Raw genomic sequence first — 19,925 nt, 5'->3', positions numbered from 1 at the left:
TACATTGGGGCTTCCCAAAAGCGTTAAGAGACCCCTAGCGCCTCCTAAAGAAACACCTTTCCCTAGAAAAAAGGTGTATTTCCCCTCTGATTCCATAGAAGTATAGGTGCCATTGACAGGGATGTGTATTTGCATTTGAATACTATCGGGAGAATTTCGGAGGCCCTCGTACCAAACCAAGGCTTAGGGTTTTTTAAGCATGGGAAGGAGCAGACTTTACCGAGTCCCCCCGCTTTGGAAAACGGAGCTTTCAATATTTTTCAACGCATAATAAAAGTTAAGTTTTTGAATAAGTCGTAACAGTCAGTGACGGCCATTTTGCGACGTATTTTTCAGATATGAAAGAGAATATTGGATTATGCGTATTTCGCTCCATATACGTTGATAAAATTGGCAGAGGGTTATGGGAAAAAGTTCGTTTTAGTAGGTTTAATACTATTTCGTTTCGGTGTGTAGTAGTATTCCTACTATTTTGTTCAGTTTGTAGGCGAACACCTGTCATTTGTCGTAGGAAAATAGGTTCATTCTTGCAGGATTCCTACTATTTTGATATGTCTAGTAGATGAACATCTCATTTGTCATAGGAAAAAATATCTTTAATTATAGTTAGATTACTTCTATTTGTTACATACAATAAAATTTAACTACTACATCTCACCAATACCACTATTAAGTGAACTTCTAATAATAATTATAATTATAAATAGATTATTAACTTAGTATATTATATTGTATTAATTTTGGCAGTATACAAAGGATAAAAAATAATTATAGGAGTTTACAGGAAAATATAGGACAAAAAATGGAATTATAGGATTTTACAGGACCAATTCCGAATTATAGGAAAATATAGGACAAAAAATGTAATTATAGGATTTCACTGGACCATTTCAGAATTATAGGAAATTATAGGACAAAAAAGGAATTATAGCACAAAGAAGGAATTATAGGATTTTAAAATACCATTTAATAATTATAGAAAAATATAGGACAAAAAATGGAACTATAGGATTTCACTGGACCATTTAATAATTATAGAAAAATATAGGACAAAAAATTTAATTATAGGATTTAACTGGACCATTTCACAATTATAGGAAATTATAGGATTATAAAATACCATTTAATAATTATAGAAAAATATAGGACAAAAAATGTAATTATAGGATTCCACTGGACCATTTCAGAATTATAGGAAAATATAGGACAAAAATTTAAGTATAAGATTTTACAGGATCATTTCAGAACCCGGCAGCTTCTCAATAGCAAATACTATTTTTAACTTTCGTACGATAAAATTACAAGCTTCAAGCACTTTATTCGCGGGTTTATTTCCACCATCAACTAAATGACCAAAACAACTCTACCAGGCACCAAAATGGGTTCAAATAAGCCTTCTCTACCGGCGAAATAGCCCAATAAATGCCCTTATGCCCAAATAATAAAATCCATAGAAGCGCGTCGCTCCGACTTGGGAAAATAATAACACAAAAGATAGAGTTTTAAACTGACGTCGGCCGAGTTTTCCATTAAACAGAATGAAATTTTCGCCCGTCGCGAGTTCCGGCGCACCGCTTTTTTTCTCCCCTTTTCCACAATAGCCGGCAGATCTTTTCAAGACATTCTATTCAACAGCGTTTTATCTATCGACTAGGCGACCCCAAAATTCTTAACACCTGGTCAGTGTTATGTTATTGGCCACGGCACTTTTCACACCTAAATCTATTGTTACGACCATAAGGTGCCCGCGAGGATAGCCACTCAGTCGACACCGTCGTCCCACACCGAAACCTACATACCGTACCCTCTTTACTTAGCTTTAATAAAGCTAGCCGCTTAATTTAAAAATTTATCTTATCAATAGCGTCAACACACATTGTCGATTTTCATTGGAAACGGTAAAGAATTCAATCGCGAACTTGACAGCGTGGGTTGCGAGGCGGACCACTCCGCCAAGTGTTAAGTCTAGTTCATTGTGTGTGAAGTATAATTCAAGTTTCATTCAAAACGGCAGAACGACGAACTACGCGTTGTTAGTTAAGGTTGTTCCGCCTTTGGGTCGTACCGCGCCGTTACGTGATTAGGGTTCTATTGGTGGAAGCTATAACGTACGTTGGTGACTTGACAGCGAGGGGCAGGGCGGGTGTAATGTTGGGGAGTGGTGGTAGGTGGCGCTGGTAGGGCTTTTCGCGCCCAGCGTTTAGTTTAAAAGGTGTTTGTATAATGGCGCACACCTTACCGATTTTCTTTACATATTGAGAAATATTTTATACGCATGGCGGGTTGACATTACAAGAGGGTTTATACGGGGTGTCTAACACGGTCTGTCCATTTTCTTGAGGCCGCTCGAAAACTGAATATAAATTAGCCTAAAATGGCACAATTTATGTATCAGGGACAGGGTTACCACAAAATTTTGATATACAAATTCCCTGCCTCTTAAATGTTTTCCCTGATCATTTAAAGAGATTTTCCCTGAATTTTGAGGGCCAAAATTTTTATTTTATATTTGACTTTTATCAGAAGTTAATAAATTTAATGGAATTATTTTTCAGTAAAAAGGTTATTGCAAGGTTGAAAAAATTAGCCAATTTTTCAAGGAAATAAATGATAATCATAGAATTTGTCTTAGATCTAGAGTAAAATTACCTACAAAAAGTGTCGAGATAAAATAAAATTTCCTGATTTTTTCAAATTATAAAAATTCTCTGACTTTTCAAACTTTTTTAAAATTCCCAAACTATTTGGAACAGCTATTTGAAACTTTTTTTTTTAAATTCCCAGACTTCTCAGTTATTATTTGAGACTATTTTCAAATTAACGGACTTCTCAGTTACTATTTGAAACTATTTTCAAATTCCCGGACTTCTCAGTTACTATTTCAAACTATTATAAAATTCCCAGACTTCTCAGTTACTATTTGAAACTATTTTCAAATTCCCGGACTTCTCAGTTACTATTTGAAACTATTTTCAAATTCCCGGACTTCTCAGTTACTATTTGAAACTATTTTCAAATTCCCGGACTTCTCAGTTACTATTTGAAACTATTTTCAAATTCCCGGACTTCTCAGTTACTATTTGAAACTATTTTCAAATTCCCGGACTTTAAGTGACCTTTATCCTAGATTTCCAGGTCATGCACTAACACTATATTTTCAAAATTGTCGTTTACTAGGTCTTGCTATAAGGTAGCCCAATTCGAACCAGCGCGGCAAGTAAGCGAGCAAGCAAACAGGCGACATCTTGTTGCGAATTCCCCCGTACGCGAAATCCCATTGACTGAGTAGTGCCATCCGGGCACATCCTTCGTTTGTGTAAAGATCTATTGAAGCGTGGCTACCAGCGGGAGGAAAGGGGGTACGACCCCTCCCCAGGACCAACGACTACTACTACTAGCGGCAACTAGAGGGGATCAGAAAGAGTTATGGACTGGAAATGGTTTTCTCCAAAAATTCGACCCGTTTTCGTTCCTTCGTTTTCTCTTTTGTAGAGACACATTTCTCTGGGCGGCTGAGGGGGACAGATTGGCCCGTAAGACCCCACCCCCGGGGGCACCCACGGACATTTAGGGGTCACGGTTTTTAGGGTATCAACTATAGCTATCAAGTAGGGTAAAGTTTGCCTCGCCGGCTGCCGCTAAGTAAGACATCTTTTGGAAACGTATAGCTGGGATTGGGATATTTCTGGCCAAACAAACATGGCTCACCGAAGTACTTTTATTTCGAAGGGTTTACAGTAGAAATGGTCGATTTGTTAAAAACAAAACTTTTATATTTTCTCGGAGCCTCGTTCGAAGCCCGGATGTGGGCTCTACAAAAGACACCAACGCGCTGCGGATGGAACACTTCTACAGGGGGTTTTAGGTCAAAATTGGGTTGGTTTTAAGGTTCGGTCGAAAGGGTAGTGAATTCCCGTGTTTGCCAATGATTTGCTAACCACTTCGCCACCCCACTAACAATGATAATTTAGCTATTAAATATTAAATATATAATAAAAATGAAATACAACGAATTGGTCTTGTGCACAAGCGTTTTAAAAAAATTAATAATAAAAAACTCGACCTAGGTTTCGGTTACTCTCATGGTACCACTAACAAAAAAAATTAAAACGCTTGTGCACAAGAGCAATTCGTTGGATTTAATTTTTATTATATTACATTCGCAAGAAATTTTGAGCCAATTTTAACTTATTAAATATACAGGGTGTTTAAAAGTTTTGCAAAAATTTGAAGTGTTGGTAGTTGGTGAGTTGAGAAGTTTGCCTGTTTTTCCCCTTTTTTCTACGATGTGTGAAGAGAGCGCCAGAGAACTTCAAAGTGTGGCCTACTAGCCCCTGGAAGTAGGCTGCAACAAGCGCAAAACCAAGCAGCAGGGACTTTAAATACTTTTTTACGCCGCTGGTTACCTCGATTTGTTGACAAAGTCCTTTTCGCGTTTCCCTGCTGCTTGGTTTGGCGCTTGTTGCAGCCTATTTCCAGGGGCTAGCAGGCCACACTTTGAAGCTCTCTAGCGCTCTTTTAACTCATCGTAGAAAAAAGGGGATACAACAGGCATACTTCTCAACTCACCCCCTACAACTCCTTACAATTTTTGCATAACCCATTGAAACACCCTGTATAATATGCTCAAGAAAAATTGAGCCAATTTTAGACTATTAAATATATATTATTTTAAATGAAAACAATTTATAAATAACTTTCAAAAACAAATAATTACACAAAATACAAAAACCATTTCAACAAAATTCATGAAATTCACGATGATATTGTCTTATGACCCCTTTCCGTGGGTCCATTTGAAATTTCATATCGGGGTTGATTGCCTTCTAATAAATAACCTTCGAAGGAAGGAAATTCCGAGAAGGCGGTAAAACCAAGAACCATTTTTCAGCCAAATAGTCTTCGACGGGGGGTGAGGGTCTATCAAAAACTAGAGTGGAAAAATTGCCAAAAACAAATGGCCAATCTCGAGTCTACTTTTTTTTTTTTCAATTTTCGTCTCCTTCGCGAGTCCGTCCGAACTACCGGAGGTAAAAAAAAAGGCAAAAAAGTGTTCCCAGCATACGTGACGCTTGACATTATAAAAAGCTTTAAGTTAAGGTGGGCGGTTACGCTTAACCGCTCGTCGTCCATCGCAAACCCGGAACGCGGGTCACAATAGGAAGTCGAGGCGGGACTGAAGTTGCAACACACGCCTGAATGAGGGTTAGACTTATTTTTAACCCCTTTTCCGACTAAGGTCCCTCTTTTTCCTATTGATCTGCCCCGAAATGGGGCCTATGAAGTAGTTTTTCGTTAGAAGGGGCGGCTCTTTAGGTGGGTTCCGAAAAAAGGTGTTGGAGCCAAATTCCCTCTTACTCTGGAGGCTTAAGTGTTAATCCACCTTTATGCCAGGGGTATAAAGGACCCCGTACCCCTCTTGAGGTTCCACCAATAACCCCATCACCCCTTTTCCGCCCCGGTTGCCGATGTTTTGTTGCCATTTCCCCAGTTTGAGTTTGTAACCCAATTGCGCGGTTTTTAATATAATGTGTGCGGGTTCAAAATTTAACTTTATGATTTTAATAAGTTCTTCCATTTTTTCAGGATAGTCTACTATTTCATAGCTCGGTTTGATATATTTTAATAATTTCTGTAGCTTGACTAATACAGGGTTCGTACCAAATTTCCGTGACATTTCCAGGTTTTCCCTGACCAATTTGCCAATTATTCCAGACCATTTTTGTAGAATAAATGAATGGTTTGAGGTAAAATCTTTAAAAATAGTTGATTATGTATTTTTAACACATCTTTCAAAAGTTTAATGACTGATTTTATTGGGGGTCTAGTAAAATTCCCTTACTTTTTTGGACTATTTTCAAATTCTGACTTTTCCCTGACCTTTTGGAATCATTTTAAAATTCCCTGACTTTTCCAGGTCGTGTACGAACCCTATAATAACTAGCTTTGAACTGCAGCAAAACCTTAACAGCGCCAAAGTAAATAATTTGATTACTTACATGTTAAACCAACTAAATTAATTTAAGAAATTAGTTAATTTTTAGATAAAAATTTTAAAAGAGATATCGTTAATTTTTAGATAAACATTTTAAAAGATATTTCGTTAATTTTTAGATAAAAATTTAAGAGGTATTGTTAATTTTTAGATGAAAATTTAAGAGGTATCGTTAATTTTTAGATGAAAATTTTAAAAGAGATATCGTTAATTTTTAGATGAAAATTTAAAAGATGTATCGTTAATTTTTAGATGAAAATTTAAATAAGGTATCGTTAATTTTTCGATGAAAATTTTAAAAGAGATATCGTTAATTTTTAGATAAAAATTTAAAAGAGGTATCGTTAATTTTTAGATAAAAATTTAAAAGAGGTATCGTTAATTTTTAGATAAAAGATTTTAAAAGAAATATCGTTAATTTTTAGATAAAAATTTTAAAAGAGATAATTTTCAGATTTAGGATAAAATTGAAAAAAAAAACACATTTCAGTAATTTGACGTGATTTCGTTAATTATGGGCGGTTTTAAATATAAAGTGTGCGGGAGATGGTGGGTGAGAAGGGAACTAAAAATACGGCAACCCTGTCGTCTCGTAAAAAGCTGATACTAGAAAATTGGCCATCAGCTTCTTCGTCCCTTTTAGCTCGACCAGTCCTAAATTAACCACTCAAGATTTTGGGGTCGTTCTTTTTTCGGCCATCAGCGCTTAGATCCGAGCCGCTAGCAACAGACTTTTACGCGCTGGAATTTTCAGCCTTCGCCAAATAAGCTTCTCTCTACAGGAGCTAGAATTTTCTTTTTACGAGCGCTTTTGTTCTGGGATGGAGACGCTACGACTGACGTAAATTTTACTTAATTTCCACGACTGGCTTCGACGTGTTTGGCCGAAACCTTTAGGAATTTCTTCTCGTACGTACACAGTTAATCCTAAGGACCCACAGAGGGGGAAAAAACCTCCAGGGATTGCGGTTACATGTGGCAGTTTGGAGTGGGCGTGGTTTACGTTCAATCGCTTCATTGGTTCCGCAGATAAGTTTATCGTCCAGCCTTGATGGACCTAAATATTTATCTACTTTGTGCACGGAATTTTTAAAACCCCAAATCATAATTTATTTTTAAAAGTATACGAGATTGAACGTAGCATTTTAAAAAGGATTTTAAGCTCGACTATACCACGTAGTAGTGCACAAACATTTAAGGATTTGTAGGGCAAAAACACGAAAACTACAGGATTATTACAGGATAAAAATGTTAAGAGCTACAGGATAAAAAATTAGAAAACTACAGGATAAAAATGCGAAAACTACAGGATTATTACAGGATAAAAATGTTCAGAGCTACAGGATAAAAATGTTAAGAGCTACAGGATAAATTCGAAAACTACAGGATAAAAATGCGAAAACTACAGGATAAAAATGCGAAAACTACAGGATATACAATGTGAAAAGTACAGGAAAATTACAGGATATAAAATGTGAAAGCTACAGGAAAATTACAGGATACAAAATGTTAAAGCTACAGGATACAAAATGCTAAAACTGCATGATAATTACAGGATAAAAATGCTAAATTTACAGGATAAAATATGCGAAAACTACAGGATAAAAAATACTAAATATACAGGATAAAAAATGCGAAAACTACAGTATAAAAATGCTAAATTTACAGTATAAAAATGCTAAATTTACAGTATACAAATGCTTAATTTACAGGATAAAAAATGCGAAAACTACAGGACAAAAACATTAAATTTATAGGATAATAATGAAGATGGCGCTATTCAACACTAGGAGAATTTCCATAGACGCATGCTCGTTGGCACGTTCCCAATAACACGTGACTATGAGCGGGAAAGCCCCTCATTACAGGATAAAAATAACTAAATTATAGGATAGCACTAAGCCACTAAATTATCCATTTATATAAGCTGTAAAGGGTTAAAATATAGAAAATTATAGAAAAGTTTTATAGCATATTCGAGAAAAGTTTCCAAGTAAATATATTTAACGTTGATGGGTAATTTTTTGATAATTCTATTGAATGGCTCTAAAACCAATATGATAAAAACCAATATGATAAAAAATAATATTAACTATGAATTTTACCATTTTGTTGGAAAATTTCTCAATTATATAGGAAAATGAATTTAATTAAATTAAAATAAATTTCGCCCTAAATTTTCCGTCTTTTAAATTTCTTAGCAGCTATTTATAACAGGGTTGCCACAATATTTCCCGACTCAATTTCCCTGACTTCACTGGCTATTTTAAGATATTTTTCCTTGACATTTTAAGGCCAAAATTATAATAATGTTTTATCAGAAGTTGATGAATTAAACGCAACTTATATTTCAGTAAAAAGGTTATTGCATTGTTGAAAAAAATTGGCAAACTTTCACCGAATAGGCGATATAATAAAGTAACGTGGCCTTCTTGTTTTGATGGGAAAGGCCACCTTCCACTATGCTTCCATTAGCTTTCCCACCAAAGAGCCTATGAATTCATCCGTAGGCTTTAACTGTACTATTTCGTTATCCAATTTTAACAAGTTGAGCAAGCATATCTGACTTTATAATATCGCCTATTGGTGATAGAGTAAAACTACCTTCAAAAAGTGTCAAGATAAAATTGAATTCCCCGTTTTTCCTTGACTTTTTACAAATGCTTAAAATTCCCTGACTTTTTAAGTCAATTTTTAAAATCCTTGATTTTTCCCTAATTTCCCTGACGTGTGGCAGTCTTCTATAAATATTAACCCCCAATTTAAAATTCTTTTGTCAGACATTACATCAAATTTCAACACTTTGTCAACCAAAAAATAACCGTGAAATTGTGGCAAAATTAGACCCTAGTGCAGGTAATTAAGGCCACTAATTAGTAATTACAGCAGATCGATTCCCCAAAATCCGATCATTAGGATTTTAAAATCCGTGCCAATATAAATCCTTATTGTCATGTACATTTGAAAGATCTAGTTAAGTTATAATCCGTAGAATAGATAACTTCTACAACACCCCCAGCGGATTTATAATGGGCTTGGAAATACCGAATAATTCCAATATGATTCGTGAAATTATCCTATACGTCTAAGTATATACTGCGGTATACGCTAAGGATTAACATTTCCAGGGCGTCCAAAGGCAAGGGCGTTGTATTTATCCTTCCAAGTCAGCGCTCGATTAAGCCTTCCCGCGTGCCTCGGGTCAGCTTCGCAGTTGTATTAAGCCCATTATAGATAACATTAATTAGAGCAGCGCTGAAATCCAAACTTGGCTGAAAGCCTCCATCGCGCGCCCCCTACTTCTTAATATGTAAATTATCCATCCCCAATTTAATGGTTTATTAATGCTTCAAAGCCGGAACTGTCGAAGATAGAACGAACCACTCTTAAGCCTGACAGACTTAAATATGTTTCTAAGAATGACTTTAGTTTGACTTTAGATTGACTAACCTAAAAAATATAAGTATTGGTTCGTATTATTCACAACTCAAGTGTTTAAAATCCGGCTTGGGATATTTTCCAGCGGATGTAAAGATTAAGACTGTTTACAAATTACTCTTAATTTTCATATTACACAATTGACTTAATTGTAAATTCATAATTAACCTCGTCTAAATGGGACATAGTCATTGAGATTTGACGCCTACTTATTGAAAATACAAATCAACACTCTTCAATTGTAGAAATTTGAAATTATCTTAGACCTTTTAGTTTAGTTTTTATATCAGAAATAGTGTTAAGTAAATTTCGTAAAACATAAGAATTTATATATTCCTAATGCCAATAAAGTGTAAATTGGCGCCATCTAGAGCCAATAAATTTCAATTCGTAGTCACCGTCCAAGTGCCGCTAAAACTTTAATTCGACGCCACCTAGCGCCAATAATTTTACATTCGGCGCCATCTAGCGCCAATAATTTTACATTCGGCGCCATCTAGCGCCAATAATTTTACATTCGGCGCCAACTAGCGCCAATAATTTTACATTCGGCGCCATCTAGCACCAATAATTTTACATTCGGCACCATCTAGCGCCAATAATTTTTAATTCGGCGCCATCTAGCACCTGTAAATTTTAATTTGGCGCCATCTAGTGCCAATAAATTTATATTCGGTGCCACCTAGTGCCAATAAAGTGTAAATTGGCGCCATCTAACGCAAAATGAAGTTTAATTAGGCGCCATCTAGCGCCAATAAATTTTAATTAGGCGCCATCTAGCGCCAATAAATTTTAATTAGGCGCCATCTAACGCCAATAAATTTTAATTAGGCGCCATCAAGCGCCAATAAATTTTAATTAGGCGCCATCTAACGCCAATAAATTTTAATTAGGCGCCATCTAACGCCAATAAATTTTAATTAGGCGCCATCTAACGCCAATAACGTATAATTTGGTGCCACCTAGCGCTAATAAAGTTTAAATCGGCGCCAATAGAGTTCAAAACGGCGCCATCTAGCGTCAATAAAGTTTAAGTTGGCGCCATCTATCGCAAATAACATTCGAATAACTAAGAGTTTCGCTCTAGGTGTTTCTTTCCCCGTAAGCAATTTGGGAACGGGTCTTCTCGGAGTCCTGACGTGAATCCAACCTCCATACAGTGTAAGCCACGCAAACCATGGACACAAGCCCGTGGCGAAATCTCGCTAATTCGCCAGCCAGCTATTAACCATTACCCGCATCGGCAAATACGCGAAGTTAACTAACAGTAGACTACAAACCACATTGGTTCCGTAAGACAGGGTAACTTACAAGCGAGCCAGCGTCCCCGAGGTCCCAAGAACGTAAGCCTAATACATGCCAGTATTTTTCTACAGCCTTTTTTAGATCCTTCCAAAACCTATCCATTGAGGGCGTTGTATAGTTAACTCGAAACCCCACCGGCGAAATAATCCTTCGTAAAGAGCCGCGCAAACCGTACCTAAACAGACGCCTTCGCCGCCACTTCCAACTGAGTAAGAGATCTGAGCTAAGCGCAATCACATTCAATGGTCCCTAACATCGTAAATCTAGTCGCTTAGCTCCGAGCCAAAAGCGACGAGCTAACTTGAAATTAGCTCAACTAGGAGAGCGGCGGGCTGGTAACTACGGCGTATAGTGCGCGGTTAAGTCGCCGTCGAAGCTCGGAAGCATTAGGGAGAAGCCAACCCGAGTACGTCACCGCAAACCGCGACTAAAATCAAAGCGTAGAAACGTCGTAAGGACTCCCCGTTAACGTAATCCGGTTTAGTTGACACGGTCGCCTATAGGGGGTGCTATAGGCCGATTCGACACACTCAGTGACGTCAGGGCTAAGATTAACGCGGCTACGATTAAAGATAGGTTAACTTCGGAAGCTTAAAAAGGGAGTTTTTCTTATTACGTTTTTTTTTGGATATCGTAAGTCTGCAGTCTTCGCCACTTTGGATAAGACTTTTCATTTTCGACCCGCCGGCAAAAATGCCACCAAATATTTTTCAGCTTTTTTTTTCTTCCCAAAGTTAATGTTTTGTATTGCTTTTCAATAAAGTAAAATATGATTTTAACGCGATTTTAATAGTCATGTTTTATTATAACGTTATATTACGCAATTCCCCTTGCCCCAAAGACAAAGGTCTACCTGAAACCCACTAAGTTGATAAGAATTTATCCTTATTACTTGTAAGAAAAATGTTTTAGAGCCTAGAATAAAATTTTTTCTTTATAGATGACTTTATTCGTAAATCAGGGTTCGTACAAAATTTACGGAATAAAATTCCCTGACATATCCAGGTTTTCCCTGACTAAATTGCCAAATTTCCCTGACCATTTTTGTAGAATAAATTTATGTTTTTAGGTAAAATCTTGAAAAATGTTAATTATGTATTTTTAAGACATTTTTCAAAAATTTATTTTCCGGATTTATTTTTGGGGTCATTTTAAAATTGCCTTACTATTTCGGACCATTTTAAATTTCCCTGACTATTCCCTGACCATTGGGAATCATTTTCAAATTCCCTGACGTTTCCCTGACCTTTTAGAAACATTTTAAAATTCTCTGACTTTTCTAGGTATTCCAGGTCGTGTACTAACCCTGTAAATAACAAAATGACTACGGTACGTTTCTAATTAATATCAATTATGTTAATTTTATTCTAAACAATTTAGAAGCTGTAGTAATCTGGCATATCTTGCAAGAAATCGAATAAAAAAACCTTCAGGCTAGTGAGATTACGATTAACCTTACAGCGAGGGGCTGATCAAACTGCGTAATTTGTGTGCACGCTTACCAGTAATGAGTACTTAATTTCGCGTACTCTTCACGTAATTTCGACGTAATCTGCGTACTGCCCGCTTAATTTCGACGTAATCTGCGTACTGCCCGCTTAATTTCGGAGTAATCTGCTTACTGCCCGCTTAATTTCGACGTAATCTGCGTACTGCCCGCTTAATTTCGACGTAATCTGCGTACTGCCCGCTTAATTTCGACGTAATCTGCGTACTGCCCGCTTAATTTCGACGTAATCTGCGTACTGCCCGCTTAATTTCGACGTAATCTGCGTACTGCCCGCTTAATTTCGACGTAATCTGCGTACTGCCCGCTTAATTTCGGAGTAATCTGCGTACTGCCCGCTTAATTTCGACGTAATCTGCGTACTGCCCGCTTAATTTCGGAGTAATCTGCGTACTGCCCGCTTAATTTCGACGTAATCTGCGTACTGCCCGCTTAATTTCGGAGTAATCTGCGTACTGCCCGCTTAATTTCGGAGTAATCTGCGTACTGCCCGCTTAATTTCGGAGTAATCTGCGTACTGCCCGCTTAATTTCGACGTAATCTGCGTACTGCCCGCTTAATTTCGGAGTAATCTGCGTACTGCCCGCTTAATTTCGACGTAATCTGCGTACTGCCCGCTTAATTTCGACGTAATCTGCTTACTGCCCGCTTAATTTCGACGTAATCTGCTTACTGCCCGCTTAATTTCGACGTAATCTGCGTACTGCCCGCTTAATTTCGGAGTAATCTGCGTACTGCCCGCTTAATTTCGACGTAATCTGCGTACTGCCCGCTTAATTTCGACGTAATCTGCTTACTGCCCGCTTAATTTCGACGTAATCTGCTTACTGCCCGCTTAATTTCGACGTAATCTGCTTACTGCCGCTTAATTTCGACGTAATCTGCTTACTGCCGCTTAATTTCGACGTAATCTGCGTACTGCCCGCTTAATTTCGACGTAATCTGCGTACTGCCCGCTTAATTTCGACGTAATCTGCGTACTGCCCGCTTAATTTCGACGTAATCTGCGTACTGCCCGCTTAATTTCGATATAATCTGCTTACTGCCGCTTAATTTCGACGTAATCTGCTTAATGCCGCTTAATTTCGACGTAATCTGCTTACTGCCGCTTAATTTCGACGTAATCTGCTTACTGCCGCTTAATTTCGACGTAATCTGCGTACTGCCCGCTTAATTTCGACGTAATCTGCTTACTGCCCGCTTAATTTCGACGTAATCTGCGTACTGCCCGCTTAATTTCGACGTAATCTGCGTACTGCCCGCTTAATTTCGACGTAATCTGCGTACTGCCCGCTTAATTTCTACGTAATCTGCGTACTGCCCGCTTAATTTCTACGTAATCTGCGTACTGCCCGCTTAATTTCGACGTAATCTGCGTACTGCCCGCTTAATTTCGACGTAATCTGCGTACTGCCCGCTTAATTTCGACGTAATCTGCGTACTGCCCGCTTAATTTCGACGTAACCTGCTTACTGCCCGCTTAATGTCGGAATAATCTGCGTACTGCCTGCTTAATTTCGGAGTAATCTGCGAAAAGAACGAATTCTTCGCGTAATCTGCATACAGCACAAATTCTTTGCGCAATCTGCGTACACCATGATGTAATTGGAGTACATCCAAACTAAGTAATCAGTCCATCGTCTTAAATATTATGGAGAAAATGGCTTTACAAAAACCTCCAGTTTAGCGCGATTGAAAATCTTGCTAAAAAGCTTGTCAAATCAAGGAGCAACAAACACAAGGAGCACGCAGCTAGCCTTTAAACAACGCTAACGCAGTGTTGTGTACAAATTTCATTGGACGAGCCTTTACGCTGAATGTTTTACGGGCGGGGGGAAGACAATTTCCAAATTTTCCCCTTCCGACGGCAGCAGGCGCTAAAGCGTCTAACCAATGGAAATTGTACGCAAGAAAATGCACGACTTTTGACGGGTTGCGTTCTCCTTGTGTTTGTTGCTCCTAGGTCAAAGCGACAAGTTTCCCCTAAATAATAACGAAAACAATGACTTACCAATCAGAGTACCAGTGTCAACATCCGTCGTTAGCATCCGAACGAAGCGCCCTGTTCATTTTACTCCAATTGCAAGGAAAACCCTAGACCATACACAAAATAGGTCCCAATCAATATGAGCTATAAGAAACTATCTCGATTCAAAGCGTCACGACGACGACTCGGGTACATTAAAAATCCGCTCTAACTCCCATCACACTCCGGCAAACTGGCCCATCCATGGTCGTAACGTTGGCGAGTAAATAATCCCTTCGTCATCCTCAGAACGCCATTGGTCAAGTCCCGATAAAAATGTCGCGTAAATTCAAGCTCCCTGCGACGCCGAAAAAGACATAAAATACCATTCTAATCAGGAACCGCGTTTCCCCTCCAAAGCACCCTTTTGTCAATAGCAGTTGACTTCGAGAAACGTCGTGGTACGCTGCTAGCGTACCGCCTTTAATTAGACTAACAACCGGCATTGTCCCTTCGCGACACCGTCACAAATACAGACGTTGATCTTTTCTGGGGTCCCCGGCACTCGGTCCCCGTTAGCCTTTGGGCTTTTTCACGGGGGCCCCGACGACGCGCTTAAAACTTTGCCATAATCCCCGGGGATTTTTTGGTGGAGGACTGCCCGTGGAGGGCTAAATACGAGGCGGTTGGGGTTCGTAGTGTGACTCATTTGCCAATTGAAGTTAAGAATTCCGATGACGTCACACGGCGATCCTATGGATTTGACACGGCGTACCCCCGAAAAGTCATCGACTATTAAGTTGAATTGTCGCCTGTCAACCCAATTCTGGGTCCTGCCCTTCCCTCCTTATTAATGGTACAAGTCCTTCCGTGGGTTTCGCTGAGGTGTAGACATTTGGGTCTGGTTTAATTAAAATATTATACTTAACTCGATGTTAATTGAGTTGTAAATTCCCCCCAACTTGTTAGGCAAATTTCGATAAACCATCAATTTTACAACGCCTAATATTTAAATTCATATAATTTTCGGTGTTTTTAACTAAAACATTAAATAGAACTCAAAGTGGCAAATTTCGAAAAACAATCGATTTTAATTTAATAATTTCCACACTTTTATTTTAGGGGAACTAAAATTTTTGGAAATATAAATATTATAACTTTTATTTTTTGAGAATTGCCGTATTTTGTACCGGTACGAATACCTAACTAAGAATTGCAAATATTTCATAATTTTCAATACTTATCTTCAGGGTTGATATTATAAAGGTTTTACGCCTGTTTTTCTTCAAAAATTTATAAACAATTTTACTGCAACGATAACGTAAACTATGGTTTAAATTAATCTTTATTAAACTGAATTATTAATTAATAATTAAATTTAATTTTCTCGGAATTGAAATTTCTAAAGAACCCATGGTTGGCCAATTTAAATCAATTTGATTAAAATCAAGATTTAAATGAATCGATTATTTTAGAAAAAAATCATTGATTTAAATCATGCAATGTATTTGAATATAGGAATAAAAACTGACCAAAATAGTTTCTTAAAAAATTAAAATGCATAAAATCTGAGAAAACTAAAATATTCTAAATATAAATAGCTATAAGATCAGCTAACTCATAAAAGTCAAATATACGTTAATTATACAGGAAAAGAGCCAATAATTGTAGATTCAATAAAATAAAAAATAAATCCAATTTGAATAGAAAAAATCGATTGATTTGATTTTTATTATAAAAATAAAAAAAATGCATAATTTCAAGTATAATACGTGATATAAATCAATGATTTTTTAATTACTTTATATAAATCAAATTGATTTGAATAAGACCACCCTGATTATCTTAACTTGATTTAAATCAAATTGGCTAAGGAAAAATAATTTTTATAAATATATCAACATTACAAGCTTTTATTATTAATCCTTTTGCTAGTCACGAACGCGCGAAATCTTAGTCAACGAATGAATTAAAAAACGCCCGTCATTTTAGAACCAAAGTCGGGTCTAATACAATGTTGGTTAGCATAAATAAACAGGAATTTCATAGTCAAAGCTGCGACGGTGACACAGTCCCGTAAAAAAACCTTCCAAGTCAATTTCAATCCAGCGCCATAATAAGCCTAAACTAGCGAAGTTTTCGATCAGATAACGGAAACCCCCACAGCCCGACAACCCAACAACAATATCACCAAGGATGAAAAGAAAATTCCGGTTACGTTGACAAGATTGGTATTGTGCCAAAGAATTCTTTCCGATTCCGGCCAACGACGCGGCTGTAACTAGATAATTCATAACATATATAGCGGGTCTTTTAAAGACTAGAGAAAAAACCAACAAGAAGCTTGACTAACGGCGCTTATATCATCTTTTAACGTGCACTTGACGTTGCCAATTAAACTTGGCAATGGCTCGTAAATCAAAATACGAGGTTTAGAATTTTTAGAATATGCGCGTGTGACAATCCACACGGGATGGGAGAGTAGGAGGCTAAATTGGGTGTAATTAACGCGTGATGAAATATCTTAAATTTACATTTTGTTTACGAGAAATTTAGACATATTTAACATAAAATATAATAATAAATAATAATCAGCTAGGCTAATACCCAAGGCACCACCTTAGGCCTAAGTCATCATGCGACTTTTAAAGCCCTTAAATCAGGTGGCCGGGTTACAATGCGTAGGAGGGTGGTGGCAAGCCCTGCATGCCACGAGATCGAGCCAACAGCTCCCTACACTAAATATTACCGTTAACCTAGACAAGTTTTTATGGAAGGGGAAACCGAAGAACTCGGGGGAAAACCCCTTAAACCAGTGGGGAGAGAACTTGCAAACTCAACGCAGAAGGAGTTGTTCCGAGTTTTCACCCAGTGCCACAAGCTGGGATCGAACCCGGCTCCTCTTGCTGCGAGGCTAAAGTGCTAACCACTCCGCCACCCCACTGACACTCCGCCACCCCACTGACAATGGCTCCGGTTATTAGTTGGTAATGTTTGTAAATATTTGTGGATAATTTTACAGTATATATTTTATAAAAATTAAACCGCGGATCAAAGAATTAGACAGAAGTGAAGAGAAGCACATTGTGAAAAACTAAATGAAAAGAGACTTAAAACGGTTTTAAAATTCACAATATATTTATTTAAAAATCCAACGTTTCGGAGGAACAGTTCCTCCGAAACGTTGGATTTTTAAATAAATATATTGTGAATTTTAAAACCGTTTTAAGTCTCTTTTCATAAAGAATTAGACCGTTTAAAATATATATTGGAATAATTTAAACAATATATATTTTTACGAGAAGTTTCGATAAATTTAAGATAAATGGTTCCGGTTATTAGTCTGTAATGTTTGTAACTATTTGTGGATAATTTTTCAGAATATATATTATAAAGTTTATCTTTAAACAATGGACCAAAGAATTAAACCATTTTATTTTAAATAATTTAATAATATTTATTTTTAATCTTAAACGACCCTAAACAAATCTTAGAGTTATTACAACATTCGAAAATAAAAAGCTATTTTTCATAACGAAATTCTGGATTATTAACGGTTTTCTAAATTTCTTTTTCAAAAATATAATTTTACGAAGTAAAAATTCCAAAAACAGTGTACCCATTCTGATCCAAAATGTTATCATTTTATTTTAAAGTTAAAATTTAGAGCTATGCCCAAGTACACGCACGAGTTTTTCAGTGCATTCTAAGTGCCGAGGAATCAGCTGATTGCAAATCAAGATACGTTAAGTATTTTTTAACCCGAAATTTCGGAGGCTGAAGACCCAAGGGGAGGTTTCAGTTACACGCTGATATAAATATAAACTAAACACTGAAATAGGAACTTCTACATCGAAATAAAAGCGGTTTCTTTTGATCTCCGTGAATCATCTCATTGTTTTTGCCCCAGGGGCGCTAATGAGTTAAAATTATAATGAAAATTTTCAACGTCACTGAGCTCGCTACAAAAGGAAATTTATAAGAAATTCGTCTCAAGACTTGGCGCGTGGAATTGGTAATATTTTAGTAACTGATAATTTGGAGAAATAAAAAAATTATTTGAATATAAAAACTTTATATAATCAGGAAGGCTATAGTCAAAAATTTAAATTCATTATAAGAAAGTTTTTTTTTTAAATTTATAGGATTATTCGGGACACTAAATTTATATCCAGGATATTTTTTTACATAGGATAATATAGAACTATTCTTTATCAAATATAGGAAATTATATGGCAAATTTCTACTTAAGAAAAATTTTAACTTAGATTCTAAAACATATTTGTGAAATATATACTAATATATACTAATTCAAAAGTTATAGAGCATTTAAAGAAATTATAGGTTAATATAGGACTATTCTTTATAAAATAAGGGATATTAAATAGCAAATTTCAGCATAGGATTTACAATTTTTCTTTAAAAAAGATCAAGAAATTAAGAAACATATTAATGAAATATATACTATCTAAAATGTTATAGAACATTTACATAACCGTAAGGTTGCTGGCCTGCATAATAACGTAAAAACTGTACATAAAATTTACATCAACGGGGCAATAACCTTCAATTTACAAAATTACTTAAACCTTAATTATCACCAACGCCACAAAATTACATTAAATCTACATTAACATTTAAGTTGAATTGCGTGTTAAAAGCGCTTTATGCAAATTCAGTTTAAACATCAGTACGAATAGTTGTAATTTTGAATGGTGTTCTAGTATTTGTATTTGTTCAGAACGCGCTATACAAACACGCGTAAAACACTACAGAACGGGTTGACAGTTAGCCAAGGCTTGAGTAACGTTAACCGTACCCCCATCCCCGCCTTTAAAAACATCCCCAATTTAACCGGAGCATTCCGAAATCATTAAAACAAAAAATAATTGGCTAGATCTTCCCGACGCTTGACATCACTAACAGCGTAGATTGACGCAACATGGTAATTTAGAGTTAAATATTCAGGCTAAGGATGTATTGAATGAAAGAGAGTTACTACGCTATGACTTGGGTATTTTTTTATTTTATTTTAACGACGATTGTAAAAAAAAAACCGCTGTACTATTCCTAACAAGGTACTCTTTATCGTTTTTTTCTTTTAAGATTTCGGGGATAAAAGATCTTATATACAACCCCCATCTATTGGAGAATTTCTGAACTTCACTAATGATTACAAGGGATTGTAGTGAAGTAACTACGAAACCGAATGTAGTTTCCGAAAAGGCCAAGATTCTAATTTAAAGACATTCGTAACCAAGATTTCCACTACGTTTGAACAAAAACCATTTCGCTAAAGGTAATTCTAATTGACATGGCCTATAGTGTCTACAAAAACCCAGTCTACAATCGTAACCTAAAAACCACAACATAAATTTATTTTCAAGAGTACTTGCAGCGAAATCTACACCTATAGCAATCAACATTAAGATAGCGCATTAAAGCATAAGGAACGCGTTAAAATTCGGGCCTTGAAATCCGTCCTTAAGTGATCGGCGAAATTGGTCTAAAACGCGTTAAGGACAACGTAACTATATCACGTATATTCGGGGAAGGGAACGGCTAACCATATTAAACAAGGTAATGTTATAAGTCCCTCTAATACAATAGGGTCATCTTAACAGATTAAGGTGGCCCCCTCCCCTTCCAACTAATAATCTTAAGAGAGGAAAAGGGAACGCGCCTAAATTGAATTAAACGCCAAAACGGGGGCT

General features: G+C 36.7%; 1 protein-coding gene across 4 annotated transcripts in view; it reads right to left on the bottom strand.

Annotated features, from left to right (window-relative positions):
• Nucleotides 1–19,925, bottom strand: part of LOC149961347 (plexin-B-like) — a 260,627-nt gene that overhangs the window by 240,243 nt on the left and 459 nt on the right. For all 4 annotated transcript variants that reach the window (XM_090176829.1, XM_090176833.1, XM_090176832.1 and 1 more), the window contains exon 2: nt 14,257–14,339. The gene's annotated coding sequence lies outside the window, so the exon portion shown is untranslated. The remainder of the gene's footprint in view (nt 1–14,256; nt 14,340–19,925) is intronic.

This window comes from Leiobunum rupestre, chromosome 1 (assembly GCF_980474605.1).
Source record: "Leiobunum rupestre chromosome 1, qqLeiRupe1.1.hap1, whole genome shotgun sequence".
Lineage (NCBI taxonomy): Eukaryota > Metazoa > Arthropoda > Arachnida > Opiliones > Sclerosomatidae > Leiobunum > Leiobunum rupestre.
This window is presented reverse-complemented; position numbering and strand designations above follow the sequence as displayed.